Here is a 12,365-nt window from a genome sequence, read left to right on the forward strand (position 1 = left end):
TCTTTATTTGGATAATAGCAAGGAGTTTCACCCTTTTTGAAGGGTTTGGTCAGCACAAGGAGTTCTACCCTAAATGGCACACTTTTAAGAAAAAAATTCAGCTACTTAGAAGTCCCAGTGGTGAATAAGTACGGTCTTGTCAAGGCTGACACGACCGTACATGTACTTGCTATCAGGCATGTTTCCCAACAAGAATCTTTTGGACATGCCCTTTTTGTCCTGTCTATCGGTATGTTGTACACATGCCTTTGCCTAACAAGGCACGCCCATGCACGCCCTTTCTTTGATGTGTGTCATAACAACTTGCCAGTTTTATAATCTTAAGAAGTTTCGTCCGGTCATAGACCCGCCCTTACTTGATATTTTAGGAGAATCTTTGACTTATGTGGACTCAGGGCTATGCACGATCGTGCTTAGGTAAGCAAACATGTGCTTGGACGCTAAAACCTATACTATTATTATTATTAAAACCTTTATTATTATTATTATTATTATTATTATTATTATTATCTATACTATATATAAAGGAAATGGCAACGACCTCTTAAAATTTAGGAGGTACAACTTGCATGAACTACAACTTTTGATGCATGTCTTAAAGTGGTTAACGGGGCATAGTAATCTTTAGACAAACACATCCATGCTTAAAAATTATAGTTACAATTTTACTCCCTAGTCTTTACTCAAGTTTTGAAAATTTTAAATAAACTAACAACTTTGCCCCTCATCTTTGACTACACCCGTAACACTTTATTTTCTTTATATTTTCTTCTCATATTTACAAAAAAAAATATTTTTAACAAATTCCAAATACACCGTTGCAATCTGCTTATTTTTGTCAATATTTTGGTGTAAATTTTATTAAATATCGAGTTACAGATTATAATGTACAAGTCTAATAATGCATCAATGTACAAGTGTTTTAATGCACATATGATAGTTATAACAATCTTCTCATTCACCGATCCTAAAATTTCTCATTTAAATTACAAAATATTTATGTGTAATTATAGTTATATGCGTAATTGGTTACCCAAATTCAAAAGCCAATCACTTGATTTTTCTTTGAATTTAATAATTTAGCATAGGCTAAAAATAAATGTTTTCTTAATATATTGAGTTTACTAATAAAAAATTCCTTCAGGTAGCTTTGAAGTTTTCTTAAGGATTATTCCTGGTTTCAATCGCATGAGTAGTTGATTTCCATTGCATTAGTTATGATTAATTTTGATAAGCTCTACTTGGTACTTCCCTAATTTTAACAGTTATGGATTTCATTTTTGATATTTGATACTATTTCTATGTTTTATAGACACCGCAAATTAATTATCTTGTTACCACTGATATCTGTTTGAAAATTTAAACTTAAATATTCATTTCTTTCCAAACTAAAATAATCTCAAGGCTTATTTTTTTTCCATGTATACCATATATATCATCATTGAGACGTGTATAAAAGTATTTATAGTTTGTAAAACCTGTAATGAAACAGGTATAAGAGTAGGTAATTTCTTCCTGCAAAAAAAATTATCACTACAGGAATAATAAATTAACATGAACGAGTACTGCGCTACAAATTGTTGATACCCCCGTAGCGTCGCACGGGTTTCGTACTAGTTATTAAATAAATAAGTAATTGAAAGCGTCAATTGTCACAAATCTTTGAGCTTTTATATTTACCTTTCTCGTTTCTCTTTCTTTACTTAAGTTTTCTTATCATTTTTTAAGGGAAATTTCTTTAACTTATAATCAGGACTTGAACCTAGTACCTTTGCGTGCTTTAGACCATCTATGACGGTGAATGCTTTAGTAAGATACGTTTGAGACATGCCCAACCTTTGGGTGTCAAATTTTAAAATTTGGAGTTTCATTAATGAACATCTAGACTCGATACGTGGTTGCATGAGGACCGATGCACTAGCGAGACTCATGTATTTACCATCTTGTGTGTTGAATACAAGAAATTTGATGTGAGGCATGGTGTATCACACATTTTGGGATGTTTGGATTCATTTTAGACTCATAGTTTTATTCTATGCCTTTCAGGCGACACATACATGCAACACATGAGTACCAGAAGTTATAAGACCATTCTGGTAAAAGCTGTATGATTTACTTTTGTATGAACATGAATATGAACATAAAGAAGATATAACTGCATGATTTATGGAGTATATTAGGTACCCAAACACCACCATTGTTTACATTATAATCTCAACCAGTCCTCCCCACCGATGAAATCTGTATCAAGAAAAGGAACCGCTTCCTCAAACCCGAACGACTTCGACCAAGATACCCGTTTCTTTCTTTCAGCCCCTTTTCCTCTGCACTCATATTCTCCAAAAACTACAGTCCTGTGAATACATAAACTTTCAACATTCCAGTTTACTTCATGTCCATGGTTAAAATTTTGGCTGAACGAACGATGGGATATATATACCTTTGCCTATACGGTTGGTTCCAGTCACTCCAACCGGAAGGATCAATAATATTGTCAATGTCACAATATGAATAAACAGCCCTTGAATAGTTTCCCCATGCTCTCCCCAAAAAGATTGCCAAACCACTTCCTGTGACAGAACAGTTGACAAAAGAAAATCCAGTATTCTCTTCTTCCGAGTTCCTGTGATGTGCAGCAATGGTTCCATATTTATCAGCCACCGAATGTAGACTACATTCCTGATAAAAAAAACAAAAACTAATGTAAGTATTACGGTCTTTGACTTTGTAAGGTTTCTTTTCAATGCATAAGCCTGCTAAAGAACCGAATAGACAAGAACGGGCTTCTTATGTTCTTTTGTTCAACTCTAAACAAGCAAATGAACAGGCATAAATATTTAAAACAACACAAATTCTTGTTAAGAAAATATACATGTCCTTGTTCATTTATCTTCGTCCATTTATATTTGAAACGAGTAATATTAAACAAACCTATAATAACAAACATTAGCGGACATAGACGAACTTAGAAGAACATTATAAGTAAAACAAGAGAAGAAGCATGTTCTTGTTCGGTGCTTCAATTTGTCAGACTGATTACCAAGACTTATTCTACAATTTGATTGGGTGATCGGTCCATAAATCACGGGCCAATTAGTGTTGCTGAAAATTTAACTAAATATGTAAACGAACACAAACAGACGCACGTAAATTAACAAACATAAACGATCGTTTACAAACGTGGATGAACATGATATATGTTCATATTGATTGATTTAACTAAATGAACATATTTTTATGTTGTTTGTTACAAAAACAAACATACTTGCCCCGCGTAATTTTCATATTGTTCATTGAGCATTAAGTTCATTTACAGGCCAACGCATGCATATACCTTGAAGAGTGATCTTGAATTTCCAAAGATGAAATCAACCGTTCCTTGAATATAACATCGATAGAAGTAATGCGACCCACTTTCATCAAGAAGGGTGTCTTGTGTACCTAGTATTCGCACTCGATAAAGCACCGCCTTATTGCCCGCAATCCTTAATGCTACTGCTTGCATTTTATACCCTCCTGGCACTGCAACAACTGTATTCTGTGTAAAACACAAAACCAAACCAAGTTACATTACATAGAAACCAAATAAAAAAGAGGTGAAACTGTTGATACAATGTTACCTCGATGGTAATCCCAGAAGCACAAAAGTAGTCAGATTCTATGGCAACAGAAGCTGTTCTATATGTTCCCAGTTCGGAACCATCTTTGTATCTGTCGGATGCTTTGTCGTGCCAGCTTAAAACAATATATATAAATTTTGTAACAAACGAAACCAGGGGCGGATCTAGCATAGGTTTTGTTGGGCGAAGTACTTTATTAGTGAAAATTTTGTTGTTTGTTTTAATTTTAGCCGTTGCCACTGAATGAAACAAACCTGTAAACACCAGGAAGAATATAAATCTTGACCCTGATGGAATTATTAAACGGGACCATATCAACAGCAGCTTAGCGAATCACTACGACCGGTTTGATCAACCACGATGACTCTACTAGCATTCCCATCAATATCTCCACTCCGAAAACTTAGCCTTTCTGTTATCTTTTTGTAATCGTGATCTTTATAATCTAGTTGCCGCATCTTGATATCGTCCCACGTGATGTAACTTCCCAAACTATTGACACCATAAACCAGCAAAAAGAAAGCAACCATGATTCTGAAATCCATGGTAGTTTTGAAAAGGAGAAACTAAGCAGAAGAGAATAGGTGAAGTGTGAGGTTAATAAATGAAGGAGCGTAGGTGGTGCATGTGTATCGGTGTTACCTTATAAAATATACACTAAAGAATTATTATTAATAAATAAACATACATTTGAAGGAATCCAAATGCAAGAAAGAACATCAGTTGGTGTGTTCCTCCTCCATGTCATATAAATTACGACTGGACTCAGCCATCATAATATTATATAATGTAAAGAGAGAGAGAGAGAGATTTGTTGAGTAGTAGTTATGGAAGTGGAAAAGGTAATTAAATGAAGTAGAAAAACAGCGGTTTTGGTTGCTGAAGAAGCTATGGGATTGTTCATTTGTAGATTAAATTAAAAGAAGAAGGGGATACCGAGAATGTAGGGACGTGTAAACTAACTTCCATTAAAGCCGCCATGGGAGGGAGGGAGGGTCTTCATCTCATTCATTCTTATCGTTAACCAACTCATGATAGATAATTCAGGGTTTCAACATCATTATTTTTATTTTTGTTTTGAAATCAACAACATCACCTTTTACTGTTTTCACTTTTATAATTTATGATAATGATTATTATAGTTCATCTAAAAATAGCAAGGCTATACACTAACTTGCTAAATTTTAAAACCGAACGTGGAATAGCTGCAGGGATAGCTCGGTTGGGAGAGCGTCAGTCAGATTGAAAATCTAAAGGTCACGTGTTCGATCTGCATTTACTACATTCTTTATTTTTCTTTTCATCACTTCGTTTGTCTTTGGACAACATGAAAGGCTTTAATTTAAGTTACCGTACATATATATACTAGATTTTATCCCTCCGTATTACGGGGATTGTTTTACGCTATTAGTTTTTAATATATACACACACACACTAGCGTTTGAACCCGTGTATTACACGGAATTTATCAAATGATAAAATAAATTGTTTCCGTTATTTGAAAAACGAAGTATAAGAAGAAAAAGGAACAAAGTTGAAACTAAAAAAGAAATTAATGAAATATATAATACTAACAATATGAGCATTATCATCCTTTTACCCATCTTTAAATCTAAAATTACACGAAAAATCATCATGTTTCCTCTCTCATGCTTAATTAAATAATACTTTTATTTACATTTATCGTTATCTTTTCTATTCTCTAATCACAACCATTTCAAAAAAATTTATAGGGTTTAAGAACTTTTCAAACGTACAGAAAAATCACAACATTTTTTATCTCCTTCACTCACAAGTCACAACACCCTCAATCGGTCCCAATATTATAAAAACTTCACTCACATAATTTGGTGAATGGATTGGGAATGCTCTAAGAAGTCTAGAATCTCAAATGTACAAATTTGAGAAAATCTCTTTATATATAGTATTTGTTGTTTTGTAACAAGTATTCTCATCATCATTCAATGTCACATGTTTAGATCACGTCTGCTAGTTATTGTGGATATATAACGTGACATATAGTTGTCCATTGAAAAAGAAAAGAACATCGGATGAACAAACCAATCCTAGAAAGAGATTGTTCTTGACACTTGTTAATCGAGATAACAAATCATACATAAAGCGAAAACTGTCTTCTTTAAAATCAGAAAGGAAACTTTTTATCAGACGGAGTCAAAGTAACTTTATATATAACATTAACATCAACATAATCAACTATATGATTTCTATATCGAACATCATCATCAATAAAATCATCATCTTCACATTCAATCAACTAATAATATAATACAATCAGAATTATACTTTCTGATAAATTCATTTAATACATTTCATGATCTAAAATTTTCACATTCATCTTATTATGTAAAGTTTTATAAAATAAGTTACCCTTTAGAAATCTAATAATTTTATTTAAATTTAAATTAAATTTTCAAAAGAGGTTATATAAATTTTCGAATCCCGTAATTTAGGTATTTTGGTTAGTGATACGTTTTTTAAGATTCCTATCATTTATTATATTTTTTTAATTGTTAATATCATGAATATATATAATAAAGTTTTATTTAGATCGATTATTTTGTTTCTAAAACTAAATTAAACATTTGAAATTTAAAATCATATGAATTGGAAATTTGAATAAAATCTCATACGTAAATTTTTATAAATAAATCTTGTAATTTGAAGTTTTGTTTTTCAATAATTATTTAAGTGATGGTTTGATTTGGAAATTTATTAGTTTGATCTATTTACCATTTTTATTTGACCCATGAATATAATTAGAATGAATGATAAAAAAGTTTAGATTTTAGGAGGAAAAAATAAGTTAGGAATGAATATGGGCTTGACACGTCATCATCATTATTTTCTTTTATTAGTAAAGTAGGATATATATATATATATATATATATATATATATATTTGGATTTTAATTTTATTTATTGTAGGAAAGTTAATAATTAATATACTTGAGTTTTGATGATAAAATGGTTTAACAAATAAATGATATGTTATAATCCGGTTTGAAAAGCTATATGGGTTTGGTGATACCCATTAACCCGTTTATATTCTTTATTATAAAGTTGTTTTTTAATTATAAATAATATCTTTTTTTAAATAAAATAGGATATTAATTTTTAGTATATATCCCTATTTTATATAGGATTTTCATATCAAATATTTGATGATATTATTTTTTAATATAATGAGATGTTATAACCCGTTTAAGAGTTATCTGAGTTTGGTGAGACCTTTACCCGTGAATTCGGGTCAAATGCGTAAGAAACCTTTATTTACAAATAAAACAATATGATGGTTTGGGAGAATGGTTGTTTTACATTTTTCGTTTTTTAATATTTATTTTTTGGATTTTAATTTTCTTTATTGTAAGAAAATTAATAATATACTTAGGGTTTGATGATAAAAGGGTTTAATAAATAAATGATTTGTTATAACCCGTTTAAAAGCTATCTGGATTTTGTGACCCATGACCCGCTTATGTTTTTTAGTATAAAATTGTTTATTAATTATAAATAATATCTTTTTTTCTTTTTAAATTGGAAATTAAATTTTAGCATATCCCTATTTTATAGGATTTTCATATCAAATAATTTGTAAGATTAATTTTTAATTTAATGAGATATTATAACCTGTTTAAAAGCTATCTGGTTTTGGTAAGATCCATACCCATGAATTTGGGTTAAATCAATGAGAGACATCCATTTAAAAATCAAGTAATCTGGTGGCTTCCATAAAAGAAGGGAGCGACCACATCGCGACACGTAGAATTTTAAGGGTTTTATTTATATATATTATAGATATATATGGGTCAATTTATTCAATAAAAGGGACAAAAATGAGAATATAAGAAAGATTTGTAGCTAAAAAATCCTTTAAAATAATAATAAAGAAAACTATAGCTCAAAATTTAATAAAAAAATGAAAAAAGTAAAAACACAAAATGTTTTCAATGTATTTGTCGTTATAAAAAAAACAATGTTTAGTTAAAAATATCATTGTGTATATTTGTTTATTATTGTGTTTTGTGTTTATTTTCGTCATTGATTGTGTTTTTTTCCTTGGCATTGTGTCTTTTTTTCTTGATTTTGTGTTATATTACTCAATATTGTGTTATATTTTGTTCGTCGTTGCGTTATTTTTTGCGATCTATTGTGTCATTTTCTAGTTATAATTGTGTATTTTATTCATTTTAATCGTTGTGTATTTGATCTCGGAATTGTGCCGGGGGGGGGGGGGGAGGGGGACAATTTAGTTTCTTTTGTTTTTAATTTATATTTTGAGTTATGATTTTTTTTATTATTTTTTTGAATTAATTTTAAGGAGTTTTGTATGTGATCATAAATTCTTTTCACACTTCTTATTGTTGTCTATTTTTGTATTTTAATTTTACCCTTATTTTAAACTTTGCTGATATTTTTTTTCTTAAGATTGTCTTATCTTTTCAAAAATAAAACCACAAAATTAGAATGCTAATTTTAGCATTGAAATTCCTTTCTTTTTTTACGACCATTAAAATCGTGTAAAAATATTGTCAAGAAATTCATCGATGCCAGCCATTTACTTGAGGATCACACATAGTATCGTAATCTAGAATAATTGGTAGCATTCGATTTTTTTTTTGTTTTTTCCTGTCACAGTTTACCTTTAGACATCTAAGACATGCACGCTAATGAATATATAATTTAGAGTTAAGTATCATTTTGTTATCTGTGGTTTGACCAACTATGCAACTTTAGTACTTATACTTTATTTTATGCAAATGACTATCCCAGCTTCAAAAAACTTGCATTTTTAGTATTTTTTTTAACTCCGTCTATTTTATCAGTTAAGTCAAGAGTACTTTGGTAATTTTGTAATTTTCTTAACTTTTTTTTTCTTTTAAATGCCTTCTCCCCTTTTAAATGCCGGCGACATTCACCCCCACCGGAAGTCCACAGCCGGAAACTACTTCAGCTCGTCAGCGAACACACCAGGTTTGTCAGAAATGTTCGTGAACTCCATCGTCGTTGTCGCTTCATACTGAACCATCATAGGCCTAATCCGTCGCTGCTCGTTCTTCTCCACCGTTGTCGGATACTGTGGCGGAACCCTAGCCGCTATAGTCATCGCCATCGTCATCGTCATCGCCACCAATTGAACCAGCAGCAGCGGCGGCGTCAATCTGGTGGTTCAATTGTCGGATACTGTCGGATACCATTTTCGGATATTGTCAATTGAACCCTCATGGTTGTTCTTCTCTACCATTGTCGGATACTGTGTTGGATACCAGGTTTGTCGCTGCCGCTGCTACTGGTTTAATTGGTGGCGATGACGATGACGATGATGATGGCGGCTAGGGTTCCGCCAAAGTATCCGACAACGGTGGAGAAGAACGAGCAGCGACGGATTAGGCCTATGATGGTTCAGTACGAAGCGACAACGACGATAGAGTTCACGAACATTTCCGGCAAACCTGGTGCGTTCGTTGACGAGCTGAAGTAGTTTCCGGCAGTGGACTTCCGGTGGGGGTGATTGTCGCCGGCATTTAAAAGGGGGGAAGGTATTTAAAAGAAAAGAAAAAAGTTAAGAAAATTACAAAATTACCAAAATACCCTTGACTTAACTGATAAAATAGATGGAGTTAAAAAAAAAATACTAAAAATACAAGTTTTTTGAAACTGAGGTAGTCATTTGCATAAAATAAAGTATATGTACTAAAGTTGCATAGTTGGTCAAAACCATAGGTACCAAAATGACACTTAACTCTATAATTTATTTTACGATGGTGAATCTTGTTCGAAAAAGGTGTAGTTTAAATATGCAAAACGAGTTTAGGTCATCTTAAAAAACATTTACATACCCTTGTGACTTTAGTTCATCCAACTGCTACAAAACAAATCGATGTTTATTCCACCGAGGCTCTTAGCCAAAATCTCTATGTTCCAACGAACCAACCTCTTTCTTCACGTCATCCAGATCCTACACATACACGTCCACAGACACAAACTTGAGGGTATTAATGAGCATCTTAATGCATATCACTTGCTCAGTTGCTCAGAAATATCAAACTAGAGCGAGGGGTCATGTTTTTGGAGTTCCATGGTCCATGGATTCGTACTCTTGATCCTGGATTTGACATACAACTCGTGCAACGACATTTCCTCTAAATCATTGTCAGAGTTTACATATATTCTCAAAGACCTCCATACGTGTGGTAACGACTCAACCATTTTATGCTAATCTTATATTGAGATTAAGCAACATCATTTCGTTTAAGCTTACTGATAAATGTATAGAAGTTGATATTCTGGAGTTGCTCACCGGGTGTGGACTTGAACGTGATAAACTCGGTTAAGCTTCGGCTTCTATTATTCTTCTTTGCCTCAACACCATCTTCTAGCGTTCCAAGTAACCCCAAATCTCCTTTCTTGATTTATAAAGAGTCAACATATTGGAATTTGTCGTTTAGGAGAGCCATTATCAGTAGAGTCTAAGCACTATCATGGATTTCATTATTTTGTGATATTCACACTCTAGTATTTTCGAAGTTGCTGCTAAAGAAATGTAAGGAACTCAGGACAACACTCAAGAAAATTAATCATTACTGTCTTACATTGAGGATATTCCTCACGAATTAACGTTGGTGGCTTAGTCATATATATCCAATAATCAAAGTAGCATCCCTACCTTGATGTTCATGTTGGACAATCAGATTGTATATGGGAAATTGAGAGATCTGCTGCAAGTATGTGCAGCAAATAAACAGACACATATATATATGAATCGTAGCTTTATTGATAGAACTTGTTGAATGTTTACAAGAGAATAACCCTATTTATATAGAGAACATAGCTTCTAATCAACGCTAATATAAGAACGGTTATACACAGCAACCGTTATAAACCCTAAAATCTGTTAACTGGCCTAAATCTTATATTTACAGTTCTGGCCCTTCTAATTAATATACAATAATAATTATATTACATAACATAAATAACCTACTTTCTGATTAAATTCTAATACTCCCCCTTAATCATAAAGTGTTCTTCAAGCTTCAAATCTTCTTTTCTTTTTTTCAAGCATGATTGCTTCAGGACCATCTTCTTCTTTGTTGATATTGACTTCAATCTTTCTTCCAAGCATTGTTCCATGGCACAATTCCAGTGTTTCTAAATAGGGCTTGTAAACTATTCTTAGTTCAATGTGCAAATTTTCTTCAAAGCCAAGCTTCATTGCTATTGATTTCCATCCATTTTGTATAATGGTTTCTTCATATCCACCATAGTGTTGCACCAACATAAACAAATCGAAGAGATCGATTTCTTCACCGTTACTTAAATAAGGTGGTATAGGTCGGGTGAAATACGATTCTATATACACGTTGTGGAACCAGTTAAGTAAACCATAAAATGCTTCTCTAAACTTATAACCAAATCTTTTGATTAAGACATGAGTGTGCAACATGTCTACAAATGTCATACACTCATCAAATGATGTCACAATTGAGGGATAAAACTCCTTTTTCTTATCATCTCTTTCAGCCATGATATCCTTTATTTGAAAATAATTTTCCAAATCTTCATGAGCATATATTATCCCATTTGGTATTTCTTTTATAAAACACATACTACCATCTACTATTATATCAAAGCCATTTTCCTTCAACTGTTTCAAACTTAACATATTTTTTTCTAGGCTTGGAATGTAAACCACATTTGGAACACTTATCTCTGTTCCATTCAAATTTAGGGATACTACACCGACACCTTTAACAAATAACAATTCCTTTTCTAACAGGGTTTCAATTCCGTAACTCGGTTCAAAAGTTTTAAACACTGCCATGTTTCCTGTCATATGATTCTGACATGAAGTGTTTAAATACCAAATTCTATCATATGTTTTAAATTGGGTTCCATGAACAAGAAACTCCTTTTCTTCAAATAAATTGAAATCTTTTAGGGGACGTTCGAATGCAAAATAACCCGTACCTTTACATTTATGGCATTCAAAGGGTAATTTTCCAGTTTGTTTTGACGGTTCTGCCATGTTTACTTCTTCCGGTACTTGTATCTTCTTTGCTTTTGCGTTCATTCTTCTTCGCAGATTCTTTGCTTGGGTTTTTGTCAATCTGCGCCCATATTTAAACTTTAATCTATCATATTCCAATTTTAGACCTCCCAATTCCCTTTGTATTTCATCAACGTGGCTGTTCGGTATTATCGAACCGAAGTTAGGGCTGCCACACATGATCCCATCTTGATTTTTCTGAGGCGCGAATTCTGCATGAAACTCCTGGCCAACATCGACCCTTTCATGACTAACACCCTGGACAGTCCTTCGTCCAATCTTCTTGAGATCACTCATGATCTCGACTTCAACCGCTGCTCTCTGATCGGGATTAATCTTTCACTTCTCCTTGCTTCTGATTGTAATTGACACAGGATTCTTAATCTGGCTCTGATGCCACTTGTTGGACAATCAGATTGTATATGAGAAATTGAGAGATCTGCTGCAAGTATGTGCAACAAATAAATAGACAAATATATATGAATAGTAACTTTATTGATAGAACTTGTTGAATGTTTACAAGAGAATAACCCTATTTATATAGAGAACATAGCTTATAATCAACGCTAATATAAGAACGGTTATACACAGCAACCGTTATATACCCTAAAATCTGTTAACGGGCCTAAATCTTATATTTACAGTTCTGGCCCTTCTAATTAATATACAATAATAATTATA

General features: G+C 32.5%; 1 pseudogene; it reads right to left on the bottom strand.

Moving 5' to 3' along the window:
• Positions 1-1,963: 1,963 nt before the first annotated feature.
• Positions 1,964-4,165, bottom strand: LOC143628499 (pectinesterase QRT1-like; annotated as a pseudogene).
• Positions 4,166-12,365: the final 8,200 nt, after the last annotated feature.

Source organism: Bidens hawaiensis, unplaced genomic scaffold (genome assembly GCF_021521415.1).
Source record: "Bidens hawaiensis isolate Kalapana, Puna unplaced genomic scaffold, B.hawaiensis_p1.1 tig00005013_1, whole genome shotgun sequence".
Taxonomy (NCBI): Eukaryota; Viridiplantae; Streptophyta; class Magnoliopsida; order Asterales; family Asteraceae; genus Bidens; species Bidens hawaiensis.